Here is a 27594-nt window from a genome sequence, read left to right as displayed (position 1 = left end):
CTTCAGGACTTCTTCTTTTGGTGAGCTCGGTTAATGGATAAGCTGTTTCGGCATAATGTGGAATGTAGTCTCTGTAATAATTACATAGGCCTAGAATGCTTTTCAATTGTTTTTTTGTTTGAGGTCTAGCTAATTTCTGGATAGCCTCCACTTTTTCTGGATCTGTACGATGACTGCCGGAACCGATGATATGTCCTAGATACTTAATATGAGTTTTAGCGAAGGAACATTTCTTGAGATTTACGGAAAACTGTAGTTCTAACAGTTTTAAAAAAATGGTGTCAAGATGTACTAAATGTTCATTCCAATTATTTGAATAAACAGCTATGTCATCGACGTAGGCTCGAGCAAAATCTTTGTATTTAGCAAGGGCCTGGTTCATGACTCTCTGAAATGTTGCAGCGGCGTTGCGTAGCCCGAAAGGCATGACTTTAAATTGATACTGAGCTCGATGTGTCTTGAAACATGCTAATTCTTGACTCTCTCTTTCTAATGGTATGGCCCAATAGCCTTTCAGTAAATCAATGCTGGATATCACTTTGGCTTTTCCAATGTAAAATAAGAGCTCTTTAGGATTTTCCATAGGGAAATCATCTGGTTTCGTTACTGCATTAAGGGATCTAAAGTCAACGCAAAGGCGATTATTACCGTCTTTCTTCATAATGCATACAATAGGGTACGAAATTTCAGCGTTGGTTTCTTCAATCAATCCCATTGATAACATTTCTTCGATTTGTTTATCTACTTGAGGCTTCAATGCTTCTGGAATTCGATAAACATAGGGCTTCTTCCTTTCATTGTCACTTAATCTTATTTTATGTTCTCCTACTTTGGCAATTTATACCTTATTTATAAATAAGTTTTCATATTTTCTTAACAAGTTCATCATTTCATTCCTTTTATCATCATCTAAATGGCTTAAATTTACTTCGCTAAGATGAAAATGATCGGACTTGTCACTCACACTGGGTGTGGGATGGACTTCTCCTAGTTCTTCTTCGTTCTCAAATATTACACCTACTGCCTGTACCTTTGGATTAAATTTTCGAATTTTATTTACATGTACTCTTCTTATTGTACCATCTGTCAGTCTGACTCTGTAAGAATCTGGATTACAACGAGATACTATTTCTGCAGGTCCTATCCATCTGGCATATAATTTATTACTGGAATCTGGAATCAGCAGGTACACTTGATCTCCAAGGTTGAATTCTTTATATATAGCCCTTCGATTAGCATATCTTGCATATGCACCTTGTTTCAATTCTGCAGTTATAGATGCTTGCTCTGCTGCTATTTCTAAATTCATCTTTAGCTCCTGTAGATAATCAACAGCACTTTTACCCAATTTTATTGGTAATGGAATTTCTCCTGACCATGACGATTTTAATACTGACAACGGACCTCTGGCCTCTCTTCCATACATTAATTTAAATGGGGATACTCCCGTAGTACAATTTGGAATTTCGCGGTAAGCGAATAACAGGTATGGTATATGTTTGTCCCAATTTTTAGAGTCGTTTCTAATGATATGATGAAGCATACGTTTTAGAACTTGGTTATACCGTTCAACTAATCCCGAACTTTGTGGATGTCCTGGTGTTGCAAATCTAGGACTTGCTCCTAATCTGGCATGGAATTCTTGTGTTAATTCTGCAACAAAATTGGTACCTTGATCGCTAGCTATTACCCGAGGTATGCCCGTTCTCATGAAGATTTCTAATAATGCGTCGCATGTTGATTTCTCAAAGGGACAGCTTCTGGCCACCTAGAATGTTGGTCGACTAAACATAGTACATATTTGTGTTTACGTGCTGATGGAGGTTCAATTGGACCGATTATATCTACATTCACTGTGTCAAATGGAAATTCAGGCCTCTGAACTGGTACTATGGGTATACGATCGTTAGTTCTTTCTCGACTTTGTAATTGACATTCCTTACAAGTTTTACAATATTCTTCAATATCTCGTGACATGTTTGGCCAATAAAATGAATAACGAATCCTTTCTTTTGTTTTTCTCATCCCTAAATGATTTGCAAAAATAGATTCGTGAGCCAATTTTAAAATTTGTTCCCTTCTAACTTTAGGTAATACCAATTGACTAACTTGTTCTCCGGAAATTCTTTCAGTATGATAAATCAAGTCATCCATTAAAAAATATTTATTTTTATTTCTTTGCGCTTTTTTATAGATACTGCGTAATGTCTCACATTCCCTTTGCTGTTGTTTAAAAATACTGGCATCTGAATGTTGACCCACCCCACTTTCGTTTTCGCCCTGAATGCAACTTATGACTAAATCTTGCTCTCCTCCTGTCATAAATCAATCAGCGCAGCTTTCGCCTTCGAATTGTTTTGACTCGTGACTCCTCGTTTCCGGTATCTGCGATGGAGACAGTGTCGCAATCACGATTCGCGCTAAGCAGATGAGATTCAGAGGTCAATAAATCATAAACATTTGGAGTAATTACGCAGGGAATATGAAGTTTTTCTGTTAAAGCTACTAATACTTCGACAGGTTTCAATAAATTAGGATTATCAGTATTTTTGATGGATAGAGGAATTCTAGCCACTTTAGCTGATATGGTTTCTCCGAATGCAGAAATTAGTTCAATATTACAGTTGTTCTCAATAGAGAAATTTGATATGTGTTTTGGATTTATAACAGAAATTTCAGCACCTGAATCAATTATGGCTTGGATTTCGTTACCTGCAACGCAAATATTTACTTTTTGCAATGGTTGCGTAAAACTTTCATTTGACAAGCATGAAGATCCGATTTTTGCTTTACTTTATCACTAGTATTTTTCTCTGATGTTTCTTTTTTTAGAGGAGGGTTTTGTGTTACCGATTTGTTTCTTTGTGGACAAGATTTAGCGAGATGCGTTAATTTTCCACATATGTAACAGTCTTTGGGTGGATATTTATTTTTATTTATGTTGCTTATGTATATGAGGCGGAATATATTTCGATTCTCTTGAAGAGTGGGACGATTTAGCTATGTTTTCATTAGTGTTAAAAGTGGTTTCGTTTAACGATTTGCCTTTGTTTACAAAATACAAGTCAACTTCTTTAGCTAAATCCTTAGGTTTTAACCAATTTTCTCCGGTTTTAATATTAATGTAAGTTGCCGTTTCTTTGTCTAACGTTTGGAAAAGTTTGTCGGAATTTATTAGTTGACAAAGTGCATCAAAGTCATTAACTTCACGTAACTGACAGTAATACTGGAAATTTGCAGACAGTCTAGAAGCGAACTGAACATGTGACTCTTTAGGATCGCGTCGTGCTCTTCGGGAATTCATTAAACATTCATAAGCAGTTGGCTGATATTCTTTTAATACTAGTTTTTTAATGGTTTCATAACATTTTAGTTCTTCATCATTAGTGTAAAATAATATATTAGTTGCGTTATCCCCTAAAATGTTAATCAAAATTTCGGATTTGAGCTCCTGTGGTACATTTTTAGTTATGAATGCTCTCTCTAATGTTTGAAAAAACAAATTGAAATTTTCCGATCTTCCCGGAACAGGAATAGTTAACGTTTTAACACTCTTTATCAAATTTTCTAAATAATTTCCCGAACCTGTAATCATGTCTTTATCTGCGCGAGATCCATCTTTAACTGTATTCTGACTTCTAACTTTTTCTAATTCTAATTCTTTCTCTAGCTGCGCTAATTTTAATTTTTCAAGTTCAACCTTTTGAGCTTCTAAGGCTAACTGTGTATCCCTAGCTTTTATTTCATTTTCTTCTCTAATTTTTCTTTCCTCAACTATTGAGTTTAATAATCCAATTACAAATTCTGGATCATCTTTAAATATTTTACTGTCCTCAATTTTACCTTTTAGTTGAACCACTGTTAAACCAACAGTGTGTATATCTTCAATTTCACCAAGAAGGTTTACTAAGTCTTCTTTCTTAGTATTCTTATACATTTTAATTTATATATATCTTACTCATATATATATATATATATATATATCTTCAATACATCTATACTTTGAGTAAATAAAATCAAAAGCTTCCTACCTGCTTCTCTTGAAGTTTCTCTACCGTCATCTAAAGCTCTGGTTCTCGTAAGAGAGCGTGTGATATCATCCCTTCTTCATCCACCGCCTCATAGAGAAATAACTCCACCTTCTTGTATTTTAAACATTTATTTTACAAACACAAACTAATACTAAACTACACTACTAATAACTGAAATATATAAAGTAATAAAAGTGAATTTCGGTTTCATTAATGGCTCCCACGAGCCTTCGGTATGACCTCTTTGTCGGTCTCCCTCTTGGAAACTAAACTTTTGGCGCCTCTCCAGACTGAGAGTTAGCGCCCTCTATACATCTTGTTGGTTGGCGTCACCCATACATCACACAATATTTAATGGAAAGTTCAGTCACTTCCGTAGAAGAGCTCAGGAGCTCACTGTAGAGCGTATTCTGCCTTCAGGCCACTTCATTGCTTTAAGCTTATCTTACTACGTTCGGTCGTAGTCTTACGAGCCTGTTAGTATTCGCCGGTGAGGTTTAATTACGGGTCAACTTGGTTAGTTATCATTGTACGAAGCGAAATTTGTACAAAGATAACTAACCAAGTTGTTTAGCTAGTTAATTTAGCGAGTTAGAATTTTTTTAAAGTTTAGATTTAAAAAACGAAATTTTAGTTAGTTAGTTCAATTAGTTTAGAATTAGTTCGCTTTCTTATTTTCTGTCGTAAGTTAAAGCCCTAGTGGAGACTTTCCTGTAAGCCCGAGAGGCACCGTCTGTTAGTATTTCTTTGAGAGGTCTGTTCGTATATCTTTGAGTGAATAAAAGGGTATTTTAACTCTTCTTTGGACTTATGTTTTATAGTTGTAAGAAGACTAGCGAATAGTCGCTTGACACTTCCCTAAAGTTCTAGTTACCAAGGACACGTAAATTACTTAGAACTGTATAAGCATTTCTCTGAATTTTTCCTAAAATTATTAGATGTATGCTGTAGTTTCTTTTTTTATTATAATTTAGGATTTACAAATTTTAAAATTTTTCTATTAGTAGTATTTGTGAAATGCACATTTTTGCTATTTTGGAATCCTTTCTTAACACTTTATTCCTCATTTTTTTAACATCTCGAAAAAACTGCTTTCCACCTGTTTTATTATTTTTATTGTAAGCAGTTTTGGCATTTATAAAGCATAAAAAAGTTTTGGCAAGCATAAAAGCGAAGAAATATACTGTACGACAAAAATAATAATATGTGTTAAATTAAGTGGTTGATAGTTTTGCTGAGTTTGTAAAGTTTGCAAAAATGATTTGCGACAAATAATTACTGACAAATGCATTTTGCAAAATTATAAATGTAGTAATTAATCTGCCAAATACTTTTGTAACGTTCCTTAATGTTCTAAATGCTAATTTTATGCTTGAGAATATTATTAATCCTATAAGCTTTTAAAAGTTAGCTTGTTGCATCATTGAACCACTTTGTTATATTGTTTGCTACCATCTGTTATGATTATCTGAACATTGTAGACATTGCAATTATTTATTTTTCATAGCCGAAGAACATAAAATGCCTTTTGTTCATGAAAAGGTAAATTTTTTCCCCTCGGTCATAATAGCATTTACCTAAAGCAGGTTTGTTATCTGCACTGTAACATACACCTTACGTCAGTCCCTTTAATTTCAGATGCCGTTTCTTGTCATCAAGGTGTAAATAGCAAATTATAATATGATTTTAAGATTGAAGGTAAGAACTAAAGGTGCGGTGCATGCTGCTTAACGAAGACTATTTTTATTTTTAGCAGAGAAAAAAAAAAAAAAGGAAAGCGCTTCGAATTTTTTCTCTCTGCAAATAATGAAATTTTCATGTGATGCTTATTATGTATCCTGTATACGGTTGATCGCGAAGCAAGGGTTGGTTAAACATAGCTCTAAAGTAATATTTTTATTGATTGTATTGTTTGAATAATCTTTGTTATTTCATGACATCATATTTGAGTTTTAACGAACCAAGATTATTCTTAATGTATATCTTACTATCGCAATGTATTTCTTACTATCGTGACCGCGAAATAACAACGAAACGTGCACTTGGCTAGCGAAACACGCTCTGAATAAACTGAGATAATCACACGTTTAAATAGCACTTCACTTAAATTTACATCCTGGCGAGAGAAGTGAGGGGAAGTTGAGAAGAGGAAAACTTAAAATAAATTTGTTATGTAAAATAAGAAAAACCCTACAGTCTAAGGGGAAGGAGAAATAGAATTTGGGTAAATGGAAAAATTAATAAAAAAAAACTTCAATTGAGATTATCTGTATGACAGATTGAACCAAGATAGGATGTTTTGAAATTCTTGATCATCCAATTAAGAGGACTGAGTAAACTCTAAGACCAAAGAGAATAAAAAACTGTTAAAATATTATGTTTATCATCAAGAGGAATAAAAGAATAGAAAGGAGCAATTGGGATAATAGCGAGAGAAATTAGAATGGCTAAGATATAGAAAAATTTGTCATTTCAGGTCAAATTAGATTTTTAATAAAAAGTTTAATTGCATCACTGAATGATTGAAGAATACCAAGAAATCCAGTTTTATATGTTTCTTTTCGAATTTGAATTTATCCTAAAAATTTACCTTCAATGATAATATAAAATGCAATTTTAATTAAGATTCTGGAAGGAACACTGTTATTTGCTTTAATTAATGACTAGGTAATAAAAGAAACCAAAAAGGGAGGACACAGTTGCGTGTTATAATATCCCATATGCAAAATTTATCGATCTAAGGATAGTCATTTTTGAGTTATGCGAGACACATGCATGCGTACAGATGGCACGGAAAAAAAAAAAAAAAAAAAAAAAAATCTCTTCTGATCGCATTTTAAATCTATTTTACAATCCGTTTCGGAAAAAAAAAAAAAAAAAAATTCTACCCATATGTACAGATGCCGCGCAAATACGTGGTTTAAATATCCATTAACTTATATTAACTTATTATTTAACTTATAGCCATTTAACTTATATTCCATTTCGAGAGAGCTCAAAATGGATATTTTCGTTGAAATATGATATTCCAAATTTTTCACGATTGCAATACTTCCTTTACTTCATACGAAGAAGTAAAAAAGATAATAAAAAAATTGTTGGAAGCTATTATTCCTGAAAATAAGAGGAAAGTGAAATGTTAAAGGTTTAATTTCGTGAGATGTATTTGAATTCTATTACAATTATTTTTAATTTTGGAACCCTTCCTTTCAACCCTTGTTTCCCAATTACAACTCCCAACCTGAAGGAATTTTTAGAATCTCGGTTGAACATAAATGAGGTAAGAGTAGTATTTAAGGAAGGTTCAGGTTACTTCAGTAGGAGAGCTCTGGTTGGCGCTTGTTTGCCGTCAAGCTACTTCGTTGTTAAACCTACTACGATCGGCCGTATTTATAGTACGTGCCTACTGATAATTGCTGGCTAAGTTAAATTAAGGGCCAACTATGTTAGTTGTGTCTGGCTTCGGCTAAGTCAGTTTAGTTTAGTATTAGATTAGTTTTTTATTTTGATTGGAAGCCCGAGTGGAGGCTTCCCGTTACACCCGAGAAGGGGCTGTCTGTGAATATTTCTTTGAGTGAATAAAAGGGTATTTTAACCCTTCTGACCTTGTCGTTATACACGTGAACCCAGCGATAATTTGCTACACAATCCCCTAGGTTCCTCTATAAGATATTTCTCCCACTTTCAACAAAACTCCAAAAGATTAATTTCTAAATGACTAGAGTAAAAATCTAAATGTTATGGATATATAAGGTATTTCTCCCACCTTCCTAGCGTGCCTTCGTGGTGTAGTGGTTCTGCACGCTGGGACGGTATTCCAGAGGTTCGTGGTTCGATTCCCGGCGAAGGCGTTTGCTAATTTTTCATCTCTCCGGCTTCCACAAAAATCCTAATGTCTCTACACCTCTACGTTCAGCATAATCCAAGTAGGGAGGAACATTTATTAATGTTTATTAATGTTACTTAGAGTATTATTACCTTTCTGTCCGTGTATTTATGAATGCCTGTATGCTGTGTATGTATGTGTATATTGCTTTTGTATGCATATACATATGTTTGTATTATGTACATGTATGGATAGGTAAGCATTAACAGATTTTATTTCTTCTGTTATTACTGGGGAAATTTGAAAATAATTTATAAATGGTTAATTCAGAAGTCAAACAACAAAAATCAGCGTTAATTTACAAAATTTTCACAGGACTAGTTTCAATGGTTTTACCGAACCATCATCTTCAGCTGCAAAACCGCAAATGAACAAGATGGGAAATAATGTTTAGATAAGATAAGAAAGCCTGGACAAGAATAAGCAAGTGGCGCCATCTGTTGGCGAAACCAGAACTAAAACATAATTTCTCTAAAAGCCGAAGGCAAATTTGGATTGGAATTAGGATCGTTAACTAGAACAGAAAGATTTTTATGAATGTGAAATGCCTCTAGAAAATCCAGTTCTCCAATGGAAGATGTTTTTTGAATAATTTTGGCAGCAGAAAAATTAAAAGTGTGATTTTCGGACCAACAATGTTGAGCAACAGAAGACTTCTGTGTTTCCTTTTTTCTAACATATGCCTCATGTTCTTTGACGCGAAATTTTAAGGCTCTCTTAGTTTGGCCAATGTAAATTAAACCGCACTGGCAAGGAATCCTATAAATACCCCAGGAATTCATATCCGGAATGGGGTCCTTGAGTATAGAAGTTGGAATTTTATTGATGGGAGAGTAAACAACCCGAAAGTTAAATTTCTGCAAAATATGTGCAACTTTATAGCTAATTGATGGAAAGAAGGGAATGACAACAGAATTTTTATAATCTCCTAAAATAAGAGTGTGGCTTTTAGTGTGTTGAGATGAGAATTTTTTAACTGCTTGATTAATAATGTTGGGTGAAAAGCCCCTGTCAATAGCTATTGCTTTTAAATAATTTAGTTCTTCGTCAAGGGCTAGTTTGGAGGAGCAAACTTGAAGAGCACGGAAAACATAGGAATAAAATGAAGCTAACTTTTGTTTAGTCGGATGACATGATTTAAAGTGTGGTGGAAGGCAAACCGATGAAGGTTTACGGTAAACTGTAGTACTGAAGTTGAATGTGTTACGTGTGACCAGAATGTCGAGAAACGGAAGAGAATTGCGAGTCTCAAGTTCAAAAGTGAACTGAATAGCAGGATCAATAGAATTCATTGTTGAAAGAACTCTATTTAAATCATCTTTCTTACCTTCAAACAGGGTAAAAGTATCGTCTACGTAGCGAAACCATGCCGGGAAGTTTAAAGTTTCAAACAATTTTGATTCATAATAATGCATGTAGATATCAGCCAGGATGGGACTGAGGGGGCTTCCCATGGCTAATCCCTCAGTTTGCTTGTAATATTTATTTTGGAAAACAAAATGTGTTTGTTTCAAACAGAGTTGAGTGAGAGAAATTAGCTCATCAATTTCGATGCAAGAGAAATGAAATTCGCGAAGTCTGGTTTCTAGACATCTTAATGCACTCTCCACTGGGACATTGGTGAATAATGATTTTACATCAAAAGAAACCATGAGTAAATTACGAGGAGAAATGTTTTTAACCTTTTTTACAAACTCTATTGAATTTTTTATGGTGTAAATGTTATTGTCTAATAGATTGGAAAATCTAGAAACTAAATATTTAGCTAATGGATACGAGGCAGTACCTAAATTTGATACAATAGGGCGGAAAGGAATACCACTTTTATGAATTTTGGGAAGAGCATATAATCTGGCACAATTCGCAACAGATGGGATAAGCGAATGTTTTAAGTTGCTTGAAATGATTTGCGAAGATTTGATCGCAGCTTTTATTTTGGATAAGTCCGAAGGTGAAGGATCTTTAGGGATCGGATTATATGGTCCTTCGTTTAAGAGTTTAGTGACACCATCGATGTAAGTGTTCTTATCCATGACGACTATCTGGCCACCTTTGTCGGCCTTTGAAATGACAATATCCGGGTTAGAATAAATCTCGCGCATTGTAGCTCTTTCTCTCGCAGTTAGATTTGGTTTCAAAGGTTTATTATTGAATTTCACATTATGAGCGATAAGATACCTAATCATTTCTTTCTGTGAATCTGAAACTTTACTGAACTTGAAAGCTTTTTCGATAGGAGCCAAAATCTTTGGAATCGAGGGTTTACAGGTTTGTGAGAAGTTAAAATTATATTTTAGAATTCTCTCTTGTTCTTCTGAAAGACTAACATTAGAAATATTAACTATTGGCTTGATGTTTACAATGGGAAGATTTTTTGAACTACTTGAACTGGAAGACTGTAAAAGAAGTTTTTCGAATTTAACTGCAAGGCTGTTTTTATGACGGTTAACTGCATTCTCCGTTCTAGACCAAGACTTTTGTTCAAGGGCGGTGAATTTTGGATATGTTTTAGCGAGTTCCAGATGAAGCTTATAGAGTTCATGTTCAATTTTGGACAATTGTTGACGTGTATCCCTTATCACGGACCGAAGTAAGGCAAGTTTGCAATTTAACAGAATTCTTGAAACGCGACTCGAAGGTTTTTGATTAGATTTGATTTGAATAAAATTGGGGATCAATTTTTTACATTTACATTTAAGTAAAAAGTCAAGATGATTCAGGAATTTTTGCCGTTTCAGGCGTAATTTAGTGAAACGATTAACGGATGAAGGCATGATAAACAATGCAGAAAATCAAACTAAATTAACTGAGCAATAATAAAGTACACACAAAATAGCAGAAAAATCCCTCACTGAAATGAATAGAAAACAAAATGTTTGTAAGCAAAATGCATGAAATCAGACAAGCAAAGCACAATATCCAAATGTACAAAACATAAACATAACTTGAAAATTGCAAAAATGTACTCACCGAAACTCCTACAATCACAAAATGGCGGCCACACCACGTGCAAAAAAGAAAGCAAAATGTAAGTCTGTTTGGGGCTTCTATAATTAAGACACAATAACACGCCGAATAAATACTAATTCAGAAGTCAAACAACAAAAATCAGCGTTAATTTACAAAATTTTCACAGGACTAGTTTCAATGGTTTTACCGAACCATCATCTTCAGCTGCAAAACCGCAAATGAACAAGATGGGAAATAATGTTTAGATAAGATAAGAAAGCCTGGACAAGAATACGCAAGTGGCGCCATCTGTTGGCGAAACCAGAACTAAAACATAATTTCTCTAAAAGCCGAAGGCAAATTTGGATTGGAATTAGGATCGTTAACTAGAACAGAAAGATTTTTATGAATGTGAAATGCCTCTAGAAAATCCAGTTCTCCAATGGAAGATGTTTTTTGAATAATTTTGGCAGCAGAAAAATTAAAAGTGTGATTTTCGGACCAACAATGTTGAGCAACAGTTCACTTTTGAACTTGAGACTCGTAATTCTCTTCCGTTTCTCGACATTCTGGTCACACGTAACACATCCAACTTCAGTACTACAGTTTACCGTAAACCTTCATCGGTTTGCCTTCCACCACACTTTAAATCATGTCATCCGACTAAACAAAAGTTAGCTTCATTTTATTCCTATGTTTTCCGTGCTCTTCAAGTTTGCTCCTCCAAACTAGCCCTTGACGAAGAACTAAATTATTTAAAAGCAATAGCTATTGACAGGGGCTTTTCACCCAACATTATTAATCAAGCAGTTAAAAAATTCTCATCTCAACACACTAAAAGCCACACTCTTATTTTAGGAGATTATAAAAATTCTGTTGTCATTCCCTTCTTTCCATCAATTAGCTATAAAGTTGCACATATTTTGCAGAAATTTAACTTTCGGGTTGTTTACTCTCCCATCAATAAAATTCCAACTTCTATACTCAAGGACCCCATTCCGGATATGAATTCCTGGGGTATTTATAGGATTCCTTGCCAGTGCGGTTTAATTTACATTGGCCAAACTAAGAGAGCCTTAAAATTTCGCGTCAAAGAACATGAGGCATATGTTAGAAAAAAGGAAACACAGAAGTCTTCTGTTGCTTAACATTGTTGGTCCGAAAATCACACTTTTAATTTTTCTGCTGCCAAAATTATTCAAAAAACATCTTCCATTGGAGAACTGGATTTTCTAGAGGCATTTCACATTCATAAAAATCTTTCTGTTCTAGTTAACGATCCTAATTCCAATCCAAATTTGCCTTCGGCTTTTAGAGAAATTATGTTTTAGTTCTGGTTTCGCCAACAGATGGCGCCACTTGCTTATTCTTGTCCAGGCTTTCTTATCTTATCTAAACATTATTTCCCATCTTGTTCATTTGCGGTTTTGCAGCTGAAGATGATGGTTCGGTAAAACCATTGAAACTAGTCCTGATAAAACTTATTTTTATCCAGATATCTACAGAATTTTAAGATTTTGTTTTCGTGAATGCGTTTTGCAAAATTAATTACTTACATATAATTTTGATACTAAAAATGTTAATACAAGTGCGCCTTTTTTTCATCTTTAACCTTATCATAGGGATTTTCATTACAGTGAAATTATGTAAAATAACTATGAAGTATTAGTACTCTTGTTATTGAAAAATTTTGTTATTTTCTGTACATATTGCAATGAATAAAAATTTTGATGTTAAATTTTATTTGTAAGATCAGTTTCGTAATTTAAAATGACCCTTAAATAAATCGTCATTAAAAGTTATTAATGAACTGGAAATATTAATAATTATAATCAAAATTTCATTTATTTCCGCGGGATTGATGATGATTCTTAAGATTCTTAGCAGAATCATTCAAAATTCACTTTGAAAAGATTGACTGACTGGATTTTAGTTGATTAAATTGGAGTTGTTAATATTGTTTTAGTTCCTTTTGCGTCGGACTAATTTTGCTATTTCTTTCAAGCTGAAGGCCAACGTCTCCTAAATATTCTAATACTTAAGTAGCAAAACTGAAGTGTGATATCTTAATTAATTTATATCCGTAAATAACGTAAATTATAAAGTTTTCTGGAGTAGGTCTTCATATTCTCATATACAGTTTTCTTATCGTAAAACTTCACTATTTTTATATAATTAAAATCTTGATAAATTTTATGTTGTGATCCTAAGCATTTTTAAAACTCTAAGAAATTCATATTCCCCTCTGCAGTCTAAAGAAACATCATTGTATTTTAATTTAAATATTTAAATTGGTTACCTTTATTTAAATTTGTCGTTATTACATTTTCAGATTTAGGTATTGCATATTCAGATTTTTATTTTCGTATTTTTTGTGAGTCGTATAGATATACTACATGTACAGCGTTAAACGTAATATTAATTAATATTAGCAGACCACATTTTATGAGTAATATTATGCTGTGACTAAATTTACATTTAAATTCCATGTGACTGTTAGCTAGTAGTTCTAGAATTCCGAGAAGAAGGTATTTAAATCAAAATCAGTGATGTTTGTTAAAATGTTTAAGAATTTTTTTATGGCAATCACTATAAATTCCAAGAACTGGTTAATGAAATTCTAAGTAACTGAATTCTAATAACTATTTCTACTTTTTATTTGTCGTATATGGAATATCGGAAGAGTTATCGATGTTTCATTTTTATGCCGTTTAATGAAAATGATTCATTTATTCCGGTTTTGTGCTTCGATATTTATTTTTTTAAAAAACTGTATTTTCGTATTTCCTTACTTCGCGCGAGTCGATTTGACCATTGCGTTCCTTTTAAGGAAAATTTCCGGTTTCGGCAGCTCATCTTGTTTCACTTCCGGAAGCTTAGAACCCATTGTGTCACTCCTTTTGAAGTGGTGAGGTCACCAAAATATCTTTATTACGTAGGCAGCAGGTGCTATAAGTTAAATGTAATGCAGCCTCAGCTAGCACTGCAGCGTATCCAGCTTTTTGTATTTTCGACTATTTATAATTTTTTGTTGCAAATGTGAATGAGCAAAATTTGGAAAATGGTAAATATAACATTTCTTCTGTTTTTAAGACTATTTTGCTTCGTTTTACATAATCTTTAAAGGAAACTGATCGATTCCATTAGGTGCATCTCTTATTTCTATAAAAATAAATTATATCATCATCGTTATAAATATAAAATATGACATGGCAAGAATACGTGTTTTAAAGTTTATATTCCAGTTTTGTGTTTAAAATTCATTTGGAAATCTAAACTTGCATTTTGTTCCACACATTTTAGTACTTCGTTATTCCCTTTTCATTTCAAAATTAAGTTAATGGAGATTTTTGAATATGTGTTGGGTATTTAAAGCATAAAGATTTATCAGAAAGAAAAATTTATGAGGGCTTGCAAAAAAAAATCATCAGATATTAGTTTGAAATTTGAGTCTGCGTTTTTTGCATTTATTTAATATAACATGTGTGTGTGTATGTGTGTGTGTGTATATATATATATATATATATATAGTAAGAAATTTAGAACTAATATTTCTGAAAGACCAATAATTGAAATTATTAATTATGAATTTCAGTTTTTGGTCTTTGTGAAATATTAGTTCTAAATTTGTTACTTTATGTCTCTAATAATAATTTTTCTGCAGCTTAATGCGAAAAAATAGTAGGCGTGTTTATATTTTGTTTTCAAAAGTATTGTTTTGTGTATATATATTTGGAGCATTTTTGCTAAATTCCTCTTTTGCATTCTCTTTTAAGATTGCTTGCAACTTTGCACATAGTTTAGTAGCTACCCTTAGATAATTTCTTCCTCTTTCCAACATGCCTTCATGGTGTAACGGTAGCACACTCCACGCGTATTCGAGAGGTCCAGGTTCGAGTTCCGGCGAGAGCATTGCACATTTTTCACATCTCCTGCTTCAAAATAATTTAATGACTCTACAAATGGCGCCCGAACTAAAAGGTAGTGTACACTAATTTGTCACCACCAGTATTTGGCGACTGGGTCACCTAATCCCCAGACGCCCTTTAAAAGGGGAAGTATATAAGATACTTTCTCCCTCCTTCCACCCTGCCTACGCGGTATAACGGTAGCACACTCGACATGTATTCGAGAGCTCCAGGTTAGTGTCCGGGCGAGGGCATTGCACATTTTTCACATATTCTGCTTCAAAAGAACCTGATAACTCTATACCTTAACTCCATAACAATTGTTTAACTTCTTCGAATTTATTTATTTATTCTTCACAATTTTTTTGACGTTTCAAAAATATTTTTTCATAAGCATTTTCGATATCTGAAGTTAAAAAATTGGTTTTGAAAAATTTAAATATTTTGGTGCTAAACTTATTCGTCGAATAAAAGCGAATTAATAAATCACTTGAATTTTATCCATTCGTTGAACTAAAGCAAACTAACACGTCACTTAATTTTATGGCGGTTTCTATTAAATTTCTGCTAGGATTTATAATCTAAGTAATTCGATGATTCTTTTGCAAAATATTAATTTTTATTGCACCTTGTTTGATGTTATAATAGAAGTTTTTTAATTTTTTTATTAATATTAATCAGTTTAAAATTCGTAGTGCATCTAAATTTATTACTTAGCACATTTTAGACTTAGCAACAGTGTTTTTCTATTGGAACAGGCTGAATATATTTTTTCATTTCAAAACTTTTATTTCTCTAACTTTACAGATTTTAAGCACTCACTCTTCAAATTTTCATTTATTATTTTTTGAACTGGATTGAAAATTATTATTATTAAATTTTGAAGCTTTTTTTTTTTTTTTGTTGTTTTTTATAGTTGTTTATGATTTTTATGCTATAATATTTTAACTAATCCTGTATGGGTTTCAAATTTACATATGTTTTTATAGTTTTATGTATCGGATAGCTTGTATTTTCATGTTTTTTTTTGTGACTCTATTTACTCAAAATAATATGTTTATGCTTCTTTTAAACTTATACAAACATAGTTGATACTATAATTTTTCAATTTTTACACTACTTACTTCAGCCAATGAAGTTAGACTAATAAAGACACAGATTACTGTGATTGTTTTTTCTGAGGTATTTTAGACTTTAATTTGTGTCTTTATTGGTTCAGAAACAGGCTAATTTATTTACTTCTTTCGTCGCGCCAGTCCCCTGGTGACAATGGAGAGAAATATGTAAATTTCTTACTTTATTTTTGGTTTTGGCATGTTCCCTCCCCCTCCCCTTTTTTTGCAGTTTCTACATCTGGTTTTTTATTTTTGCGTAAAGTTTGTTCTGAACGGGATGAATTTTAAATGAATTATTTATGTTAGGTTATTTTGCTTTATTACTCCCACTTGCTGCTGCTTTGTGGACAAGATTGTTTCTCTGTATTTATTCATTCATATATATATATATATATATATAAATGTGTGTGTGTGTGTGTGTATTTAATACTATTACATGCATTTAATATATATATGTATATGTGTGTGTATAATTTATATAAAATTTTAACTTTGAATTTAACCAGTCGGCTTAATTTTTGTATCCTTCTCCGCTTCTGGTATTAGAAGTATTCTGGAATGTCTATTTTGTTGCGTCGCTGATCTGATTAGGAAATGTTCTATGTAAGAAATAGTGATTTTATGCTTATACTCTATCACATGAATTTTCGGTAGTCTTGCAATCTTAAGGGTAGTATATCCACGATATGTTGCTCGCTCATTTTGACGCAAAAGTGTAAAAAGAGGGCATTTCCTGATAAATATTTCGTATGAATTTTCTTACTGATCCTTTCATAAAATCTATTTAATTGCAGCGTATGTTATCGAAGAAAAGATAAAAATTAATTAAAAATGATATTTTATCCAGCTTGTCTCATTCTGAGTAATAACTATCGCAGTGAAGTTCAGATGGTATCAGACTATTTTAATTCAAATTTTAAATACTAAGAACTGCATAAAAAAGATATGTGTCTTTTTACATGTAATATCTCATAAAAAATGCTTCCTTTTCATTATGAAAAGTTATGATTTAGTTTTTTCTGACCACGTTTTAAACTATGCACCAATTCTAAATATGCCTGTAATTTTTACTGAACTAAATTATTTTAAAATTTTATATTAAACAATTTTTTTTTTATTTTTAAGTTTTATGTTCAATTGTTTTGAGTTTTTCAGTATGTATTAGCAAATATTAGCAAAATGTATCTTTTTAGATAACTTTAATGTATGTTTTAAATTTCGACTTTCCACTACTTCCAGAATCCATATGTTGTGAAAATGCAGGAATACTTTAAAATGAAATGTTTTTTATGAACTCATTTGATCAGAATTAGAAATAATACTAAATTTTAAATGTGTTATGCGACGTGTTACGTAAGAAAAATATATAACACGAATAGCTGTATGCTGTTAAAGACTTCTGTAATCCCTTATTAGTAGTATAAAGTAGATGATCAATAATGAAAGCTGATCTTTGAGTTTATAGCTGCAAATGTTACATATTTTCGAGTAAAATTTATCCTTCCAACTTGTCATGCTTCTCTCAGGTAGCTCAACCTTATAGTTTGTTTTCTGGCATTTCACGAGTTCTATTGCTGGAAAAACACATTTACAGGTATCTGAAGAAGGCACCAAATGGCTTTATTTCGTTCTGTATTTTCAAGTAACTGTTACTTTTGAATTATGCTGTATGATTTTTTTTATTTACCTCTATAATTTCTTTCCGAAATTCAATAAAATTTATTTTTACACTCCTGCGAGTTCGCACATTAAAGGAGCTTGTATCCGCTCCCTATTTCTACAATACCTATATAAAATTTCTACAAAACATTTACGAATTCAAAGCATTGAGACTGAGCTTTTGTTCGCTGTTAATTTAATTTTCGCATTACGAAGCAAATACACTCAAATTGAGACTAAAACCCGGAATCTTTACAAAATTATTGTAGTTATCTATTATAACTCTTGGAATAATATAGGCAATAGCGAAATGCCATGTTCTAATCTAATTTTTTATCTTTTATATATTCTTCCTTTTCCTCATGTTGTGCATAAATGAAAACTTTCAGGTCATTGTGTATTTTTTACAAAACAAGTAGATCACTGTAGGGGGTCAATAAAATCTCTTAAGCATTTCCTAGTAAATAGTGGAAAATGGTCAGTTAATATGCATAGGGATAAAAATTCTCACTACTGCTGTTGTATTTTCTTTAATGTTCAATGAAGGAAATTTCCAAAATCAGTTCTTTTTTCAAAAGTTTTGTGTATGAAAGTACAAATACTTTATTCCTTTTTCTAGAACTTCCATTTTCTCTGAATTGCTTCAACTACCGCAAATGCTGTGTGTAACGGCTTTCCGCGCAATATCCACAATTTTGAGAAAGTTTCTCGTTCGTTTCTCTTTGCCTCTGCCTATTTCTCATTCACGGTTCCCGCTTTTCATGTATGAGAGACAGAAAGTAAATAGTAACAGCTGCTTTCATATTCTTGAAATTTATTTCGCAAACATACGATCTCATATCTGGCGTCGCGTTGCCTCTATTTTCTGCATACTGCATTCCTCGTACCTGGCCGTTCACATTCTAGAAGTGCTTAAAGCGCAACAGTTTTCATTTGTTTCATAGAGAAATATACGGCTTGGGAGTTTGGACAATTCCTGCCCAGAAAGGAGAATTTTGTACGAATGAAATATTTGAATTTTTGATTTTGATGGTATAATTCCCAAAGCTGTAAATGTTAAGTGTTAAAAAATAATACTTCTCCCTCATCAGTTTTTTTCCAAAGTTTAATGAAACCAATAAAATTTGCCAACAGTTTACTGTTAGATCTTTCCAAAAGAATGTTTTAGCTGTAGATTATTATTTTTTATTTTTTACTTGAGAAACCACTTTGAGTTTAATAACTAATTTTTTTAGTTTAATAATAATACTTTTTAGAATAAAATGGTCATTCAGGAAATCATCGAGTATGCAATAGAAATAATATTAATTAGAAGCTAATTAGTAGAAATTCTTCATGAAAACAAAATTATCAGGGCATTCATTTTTTCTCTGTTTTATGATTTTTTATTCATACTAGCAGGTGTTATATTATAAACACCTCGAAGGAAACCTTTTCGAAGTGTTTGTTCTTTTCAGTTCACGGATTAAGTGTCCTACCAAATAAAAGGTATTTTTCACTCTAGGAAAACACTTGTTGCTAACTTCTTTCGATGAAATAGCTTCATCCCGATTTATGTCTATTAAATAAATGCTTAAATTTCCAGATGGTGTTAATTTATGGTGAAATAAAAACGTCGCAGTTTTTTCCAAACAACAGCTCATTTAAAAATGTTCTATATCTTTAACTTCTTAAGCATTAATTCTTAAACTCAGTGCGTCACTATTCAGTGCGTCTGTCATAACTGCATAGCTCAAAACTGCTTTAGGCGTCAAAATAAAATTTGCGTATCATGATTGGATAGCAATTTTTTATTAATCTCTTTAAAAAAGAAAAGGAGGGAAAAGGTTTTCGATGTATTATATTCTGAAGTTTTCAGATTTCAGCTTTTTCTTTGTTTTATTGTATTTTATTTTTTGATATTGTTTTTTAACTTTTATGCATGACTCTTTGATTTAGACATATTCTGAGAAACAATCATGCGAGCAAAATATTTAATTTAAGTAAAATGCGTAGCGTATTTTGAGTAATTTCTGTTTTTAAATAATAGTTAGTGGGCAGTAAAAAATAAATAATAAAACGAGATTTTTCTTTAAATTAATTTTTGTTTCATTATTCTGGAGTTTTTTAAATAGAATCCTTTCGAAAGGGAATGGATCTCCAAAACTATATCATATCTTCTAACGCATTTGCCATAAAGATTAAAATAAGGTAGTCCAAATATTTCTGAAAAAATCACCATATATTTTGCCATTTGTCGTCAGTACAAATTCGTCAGTTTTCTGAATCCCATATCTTCAAACATCACCGAATCACACAATTCAGGAATTTAGTATAGTAAAATAGTTGTGCACACAAATCCACTGCAAAGAGCCATACATTCGGAATACTACAGAGTATAAAACGAATAAAAATCCAAAGTAATGTTGAAAAATTATTTATCTATTTTATAACAAAGCAATTTATAATAATTTCCTCGATTTGTTCAAAACCCGTCGCAGAATTTTTGTAAATGTTTCATCAGTGTCCGAAGAGGATACTAAAATTCTGCCTTAGCCTCTTCAATTAGAAGTAAAATATTGCTGGTGAAAGTTTATTCATCCATAAAAGGAAATCTCCAGCTTATTGCACTTGTACTACATCACTGTTACTCAGTTTTCCAACCTCCAGAACAAATCAAGATAAAATATGCTTTTCTGCTTGAGATTAAGACTCAAGATTACCCATCATCACAATGTGAAATAAAAAGGTGCGTTATTTTTATTTTTCTTGCAAAGCGATCAGCGCCGAAAATTGTATAGATTGAAGCTTTTCTTAGATGGATGATGATGATTACATCGTAACCCCGAAATCAATTTCAAAGTCGTGTTTGATTAAGCATAACTGTTTGTATGTGGATAGAAACTTTTTTTAAACTGTTGGAGAAACAAAAGCGAGGGAGGAGGAGTATAATCAGTCATCAGTCATGTTGCTCGTAATGATGTCCCTCCGAGCCCTTTTTTTTTTTCTGTGGCTTTATGTTTTTTTTTAGTATATAAACAGGGTTCGTAGCGGTCCTTATAAGTGCTTATAAGTCCTTATATTTGAAAATAAAATATAAAGGCCCTTATAGGTGCTTACTTTTTCTTTAAAGCCCTTATTATTTTTTTAGTGCTTATTTTTTTCTTTTAGTGCTTTTTTTTTTTAAATGAACGCGCAGTTATTCCCCGTACCAAAGCCGAAACTAAATAAACAACTTTTCTTCCTAATATGGTGAATCATACTCCCGGAAATAGCTTTTCCCCCTTTCTCTGCATTAACATAACCTCTGGTGTGCGCGGAGAGTACAGGCAAAGAATATGTATTGTTCTTTGGTACAGGCAGGTGCCCGTCATTCTGTTGGTCAAAGAATTGCGAAAGCAGTAGAAAATTCCGATACATTTGGCATTCTTTTCCTCCCACCCACATACTACACACGTTTGAATTTCTATCAAGATCTTAATAATTTGCATTCTCGTTCCGCTTGGTCAGTTCATATTCGTGTTTATTATGGTCGTTATGCTTATATTATGAGCATATGTATGAATGTTTATAATAACATAGTTGCAGTAACTGCTGAAGTGTAGTAAACTTCCAAAAATGGTTGTGTTTTAACACAGATTAGCTTTCTAATTAATAATATTCGAAATGGCGTAAATAAACGGAAAGTAATCGAATAATCAAAATAATTTCATTTTTTTGGCCAATACGTTATACAGTACGAACGTTGGGAGGTTCTGCCTTTTCTCCGCAAAATCTCGAATATTGAAACTGTTACAGTTCGTTGTAAAACAAGCAACGGTTTTTTTTTTTTTTTTTTTTTTCACTTTCCAATCTGGATTGAATAGGACTAAAAATTCTGCGGTCTACCAACCCAAGCGAAGAATGATTCTATTCCGGAAATTTAACGCAGTCTGTTGAAAATTAGAATGAAAAACACCCCAAGTCCCTTTCTTTTCCTTTATTTAGTTCTTTATTCTCTCAATATAGGCAGCTGTTGAATCCGATTGCGTAATATCATGTAGGGAAGAATTACGGCGCACGTATTGCGCAATAACGTTTGCGATATTTTGCAGAGATAATTTTTTTTTTTTTTTTTTTTTTTTTTTTTTTTGAGATGACGAGATTTGTTTATGAACACTTAAAAGAGTTTTTGCTAAGCAGAATATTTTTCTGTTCCGTTGTGTTGTTTTATATGATGCACATATCGAAATGTCAAAAGAATTTATTTAGCGGAAAAATCTAAAGAACGGCTACAGTCTATCCCCCCCCTCCGCTCCTCTTTTTGAAGTTACGCTCTACTGTCCGAATATTCGCGAATTTTCAAGTATGCGGGTAGTTAAGCTTTTACTGTTAAAGGATGAATGCATGAAGCAAATTTCTGTCTTCTGATTTCAGAAATGTTCCTCTTTTTTACTTAAATTACTTTGCTTGCAATATCTGTTAAGGGAAAACTGATATACGATGAAAATTTAGAAAATGTTCAGAATTTAGATTTAAATTTATTTAAATATCAATATGAGTGGAAAAATAAATTGCATTTATTATTAAGTTCCAAGCGAATAGAATAAATATGCCTTATTATTATTTATTACCTCTATTTTGAACTGAAATTTCATCAATTAATCTTGTAATATAGTTTAGTTGTGCATAGTTTTTTTTCTCTCATTGTAAACTAGTTCTGTAAATTGAACTGTTATTTAAAATTTAAAAAAAAAAGTAATTATTTTCCATCGTTGAGGTTCCATTATTATTCTCTCTTAATAAATACTGCATTTCTCATATTTTAAATTACGAGTCTAATTTTTGAAGTTATGCAGTTTTGTATAATGTAATTAGACAGGTGCTTATTTTTTTTTCTTAAAATGTGTTTGAAAAGTGCTTATAGGTGCTTATTTTTTTAACTAAAATGTGGCTATGAACCCTGATAAAAATCCATGTTTTTAGCGTTTTAAAATCTGTCAGCTTGTGTTGCTTTAAACGTATTTAATAGATGAATGCTATGTTTTTTAGAGTTTTAAATCATTCAACGTATGGGTGTGAGCCTATATTTTTTATATTGTGATTTTACATTCCCCCCCCCTAGTATTTTTTTTTAGATTTTCAGCGCTGTTTTGTTTGCGGTTGTACACTACTTGTATTGGAAACTGAAAATATTTAGACAGCGAAATCTTTATCTTGGAAGTTTAAAAAAATTTAACAAAAAAATTAATTAAACTTTAAAAATATTTATTTGAAAAAAATCTGAAAGGTTTCAGATATTAAAATACGGATTGAGCATATCTTTAGAATTTCCGATACAGAGTCTCGCTCGCTGGAGATAAAAATGTTTTTTTTTTTTTTTTTTTTTTTTTTTTTTTTTTTTTTTCCCTGTACAACGTTGACATTGCTCGCTTTGAAATCTTTGAGTTTGTTAATCACAAATTCGTTACAGTTTTACAAAATAGGAAGTCAATAATAAAAAGAATTCCAAATTTGGGCTTCCACATGCTGATATTCACAATATGATTAAGTCATTCAAAATTCGATGGCTCTATGTATCGTTGCTTTATCACAGTGCGAGAAATAGACATACATTTATGCAGGTTTTTCATTATTTAATTTCTTCAAATATAATGCAGGACTCTTAACATTTGGTGGCAGCAGTTTGAAAAGTGAAACGGACATTTATAGTGAACCAACGCAAAATCGCAAAACGAAAACAATAGTCCTTCAGGGACAAAACCCTTTGGACTAATAATAAATTTCTAGGAGAAATTACTACGTAATTCTCCATGTTGACTCTTTAAATGACTAATTAATTGTGTATGTTTGCCGTGAATGTTGCCAGAACGTGCGATTTTTCGCAGATTTGTTGCTTTTGAGAAACCTCTGCGACTGAAATTTATGTGTATGTGATTTTGCGAGATTTTTGCTATTCTATCATTTCCTGGTGCTACGCTTTCGACTTTAAAAATTTAAAAATGTTTAATAGATGGTAAAGTTAAAATAATGTATCTGATAAAATAATTTTATAAGAAATAAATAGAAAAAAATATTTATGCTTAAATTATGATCGCATCTAGCCTGAGATCACAGAGCAGGTGCAAACAGTTTTCAACGCCAGTGACTGCTGTTTTCACGCGCTCAACTGGTTGATTTTTTAACCCTGAAAGTTTCCCAATACGCAGTGCAACTATAAAAAGGATATTTTCTACCAAAACCAAACATCGAATTCTGTTTGGAATTCCTGGATTCTATACTTTAAATGAAGATATCATTGAAACACTGGATTTTTCCTTATGAAAATTCTGTAAAAATACATAAATAAATAAAAATAAAATCTGAAAATTTTTGGATTTTATATCACGCCCAAAGGAGCGTTTTTTTCAATGCTTTGTGTGTCACCTTTATTTATTAAATATCATTTTCTTTAGACTTAAACCATAAAACCCAACAGCAATATCATAAAATAATTTAAAAGGATCATATCTTTAGAATTTCCGACACACAGTCTCGCGCACTGGAGATAAAAATGTTTACGCGAGTTGTTTGCCTTTTGTGTAAAGGGCAATTTATATCCGTAAAAATAATAGCAATGAAAAGGAAAATATTGCCAACAAAACGTGTAAAACAGAGTTATGCGCCGTAATACTAATACTGATAATTATAGTTTTTACAAGTATTGTTTTTAAGCCAGTTTTTCCTCCAATTCTATGGTGATAATGAAGCAGTTTGTAGTCCGAGTGCCATATATTGGTTACTGAGGGAAAAAAAAAAAAAAAAAAAAAAAAAAAAAGCGTCGTTCCCCTGATGCTCAGAACTAAACAATCGAGGTGACTTAGAAATTAAAGCAAAATCATTTTGCTAAATAATAACACAAAACGCGTTTTATCTAGTGAAGGCTAACGGAAAGGTTATTGAAGGTGGAGATCATAAAAATTAACTAACATGAAATATCACATGTTATGTACTGCGTTTTAATTTGAATTAGCAATGTACTGGGTTTCGGCCTCACTCTGTAGTGAAATGAAAGGAAACAATCTTTAAAAGAATCTTATAAGTATTACGAAAATTGCAGTCTAGCCATTCTCTGTAATAATGCGTTTAATATTCTGTCATACCTATCCGATCAAATATTGCTGTTCAGATTGATTCTACTAAAAGATTCAGATTGTTTTACTCCAAGTTTACACTTTAAATCAGCGGAGTTCAAATTATGTTGTTGTTCTGTACCATGAAAATCTTCAGTACCAGGTTTCCTTAGACAGATCTACCAACCCTGCGGGTAAAATCAAGAGACTTCCGAATTTTCATCACATCTCCCAGTTACCCGATAAGTCTCCTCATCTTACGATTTTTTTTTTTTTCTTAATGTAAATCAACACTTTTTAGATCTAAATCTGTAAGAAATGTTCTTAATCAAACGAAAAGTAAATACTTCGAAGAAATTTTGATAACATGTTCTTTAAAAATGGTAAGGTGATGGTGATGTCGTCTCATAACAAAATTGAAATTGCCTAAATTATATTTTTCTCCCGTGTTATCTACAGAGTAATTTTCTTGATTAATTATTATTTAGTCTGAAGTGTTTTAATGAGTTCCATAAATTTGCAGAACATTTTATGAAGACTTTACTTAACTAACATTTAATTGGTAAGCACAAAATGTGCGTATGTATAGGTTGAAAAATATGAAAGCAAACTTCTAATTTTTTCCCTTGATTCTAATTCCCTGATGATTCTCACGACTGACACATTAGTAGATAAAATAAATATTTATCAGCAATGAAACATATTTTAACATCAATAAATTTTATAATGCCAAATTTTTAGTGCAAATTTACAATTATGATAAAAATCGCCTCTTTAGTTTATTTTTCCATTTAGTTATAATTTTTCCATCAGTATTGCATAAATTTCTATTGCTAGATTTTAAAGTCTTATATTTTTGCACTGCATCGGGAATAGCTTTCCGTGAAGTATTTTTATGCAGTTTTTCTGTTCATTGATTTGTGGTGTGTGTAGTGAAAGTTTATTTCTTTTTTACTATTTAGGTTTTACTACCAAGAAACAAAATAATCAAGACTGAACTCAGTGAGTGGAAATCTTTTTTTATATATTTATTTGTTGTATTATCTATTTATCTCAAGGCGCTGTATGAAAAATAAGGAACTTTTACATATAGATGGGAAATTTTTACTTTTTGTATGGTTTTGTACACTGTATGCCAAATAAAAGCAATCCATATCGAATTTCAGTGCAACACTGCTTTTAATTAGTGCATATTTAATTAGTAGCATTTCTATGATTATGTAATATACTGCATTGTGATACATTTAACGCTTCTACAAAAAGCAAAGTGCCTCGAACTGTATCAACGTAAATCAAATTAGCATGCTTTTCGGTTCGATTTCAGAACACTTTTATGTGGAACTTTCTTTTATATGTTATATGCGTATCAAATAAATCATTCCACTGAATTATTCCCCTGAATATTAATATTACATGTTTTTGTAAAAAGTGGATATAGTAAAAACATCGTATGAGGAACTGAGAAATTAAACTTTGATTTCCGAATCTGTATGGAGTGAGCCCTCTCACGGTGACCCTCTGCGAAAAAGACCAATATTTCTAATAACATTAAAAAGGATAGCTAATGAAAACTCCCTAAGACGAACACTTCCACAGAAGACCATATATGTCTGGAAACATGAGTGGCAACCTTAGAGAAAAACCATTATAGTTTAGTAAATCATACTATGTTTAAACTTAAAATAGCTTGCAAAATCGGCTGAAAAAAAAATAGTCACTATACATTGTGAAATCTCGTTAATATTGTAGAAAGAGATCGAAAAACAAGTATTTCCGTAAGAGATATTTTTATCACAGCATTTCTGCATTATGAGACCACTGGCTGTAATTTATTCATTCTAGAAAACTGTACGATAAACGTTAAATTTGCTTTGAGATTTCTATTTTAAGTGCCAGTTATGAAAAAAAAATCTTTTTTGAAAAACATATGTGACTTACGTTATTGATTTTGTTCGTATTATTTTCATAGTGGATCTATAAAAATAGGGGGGAATTGGTAAAGGATTAATGCATTATTGTTCAAAAATGACTAATGAAAAACCGCAGTATGAGATTTATTATTTGGTCAAATCGATAAAATCTACATATCTGATGTAGTTTTCAGGTTTAATTTCAACAAAACTTTCATAAAATGTAATTTTGAAACTAAAGCAAAACTAATGGAAGTAGAAGTACCTCTTAGAATGCTATTTGAAGTCTGACACTTTCGGATCGCAATTAAAAATATTTCAGGAAATATGAGATACTTAAAATTAGGCAAAACAGCAACATTATTTTGGCATAGATTTTAAACAGAATTCTGCCATTCATTGAAATTTGTTTTCGCTTCTAAAGAAAGGGCGACCTGTGTGTGATCGCTTTCGAAATAGATAGGGTATTGTTTAAAAGCTATGCTGAAATCCAAAGATTGCTGCTTTGCCTAATCTTAAGTTTTACATTGGCGTGTTTTGCGTCTTGTTTGAAATGAGATTGTTAAAATAGAAATCAATAGTGGAAGAAGCCAGTGAAATCATAAATAGCATTGAAAAACTGTAGAGAGTTGCAAACAGGTGCAAGACAATCTGTCTTATGTTGGTAGATAACTTAATTTTCATCGTAGCGCCGTAATTCGACTGTTGAATCATTAACAAAGTAATTAAACCACCTCTAAAAGTCTGGATGTGGCCGACATAGGATTACTTCAGTGGCTGACAGAGACCGTCTGTACAAAATCAGTACAAAAATGCTATATGCCATTGAATTACAACACAACAGTTAGGTTCAGACCTCTTTGTGAATTGTGAATGCAGTAAAGCTCATGTATGGATAAACTGTTTCACATACACTTCATCTTTTTTTTTTTTTTTTTTTTTTTTTAAGACTCACTGTCTTGCATCTCAGCCTGATGAATTGGGATTGCTTCTAGTGTAATCAATATCGATGAAATTAAGTACTGTTTAGGGAGAGTTTTAACGCAGGAGTTCTTATATAGAGAGA

At 31.9% G+C, this 27594-nt stretch overlaps 1 protein-coding gene across 11 annotated transcripts in view; it reads left to right on the top strand.

Annotated features, from left to right (window-relative positions):
- The window catches only part of LOC118200162 (neuroglian-like), a 449595-nt gene that overhangs the window by 329780 nt on the left and 92221 nt on the right, over positions 1-27594 (top strand). For 9 of the 11 annotated variants that reach the window (XM_085818767.1, XM_085818773.1, XM_085818762.1 and 6 more), the window contains one exon: positions 25581-25620. The exons of the other annotated variants lie outside the window; for them this stretch is intronic. The gene's annotated coding sequence lies outside the window, so the exon portion shown is untranslated. The remainder of the gene's footprint in view (positions 1-25580; positions 25621-27594) is intronic. 11 annotated transcript variants of the gene reach the window in all.

The sequence above is a fragment of the Stegodyphus dumicola genome, chromosome 6 (genome assembly GCF_044657685.1).
Source record: "Stegodyphus dumicola isolate Sdum_Otavi_A_Nest chromosome 6, ASM4465768v1".
Lineage (NCBI taxonomy): Eukaryota > Metazoa > Arthropoda > Arachnida > Araneae > Eresidae > Stegodyphus > Stegodyphus dumicola.
Note: the sequence above shows the minus strand (reverse complement) of the source record. Positions and strands in the feature narration are given on the sequence as shown.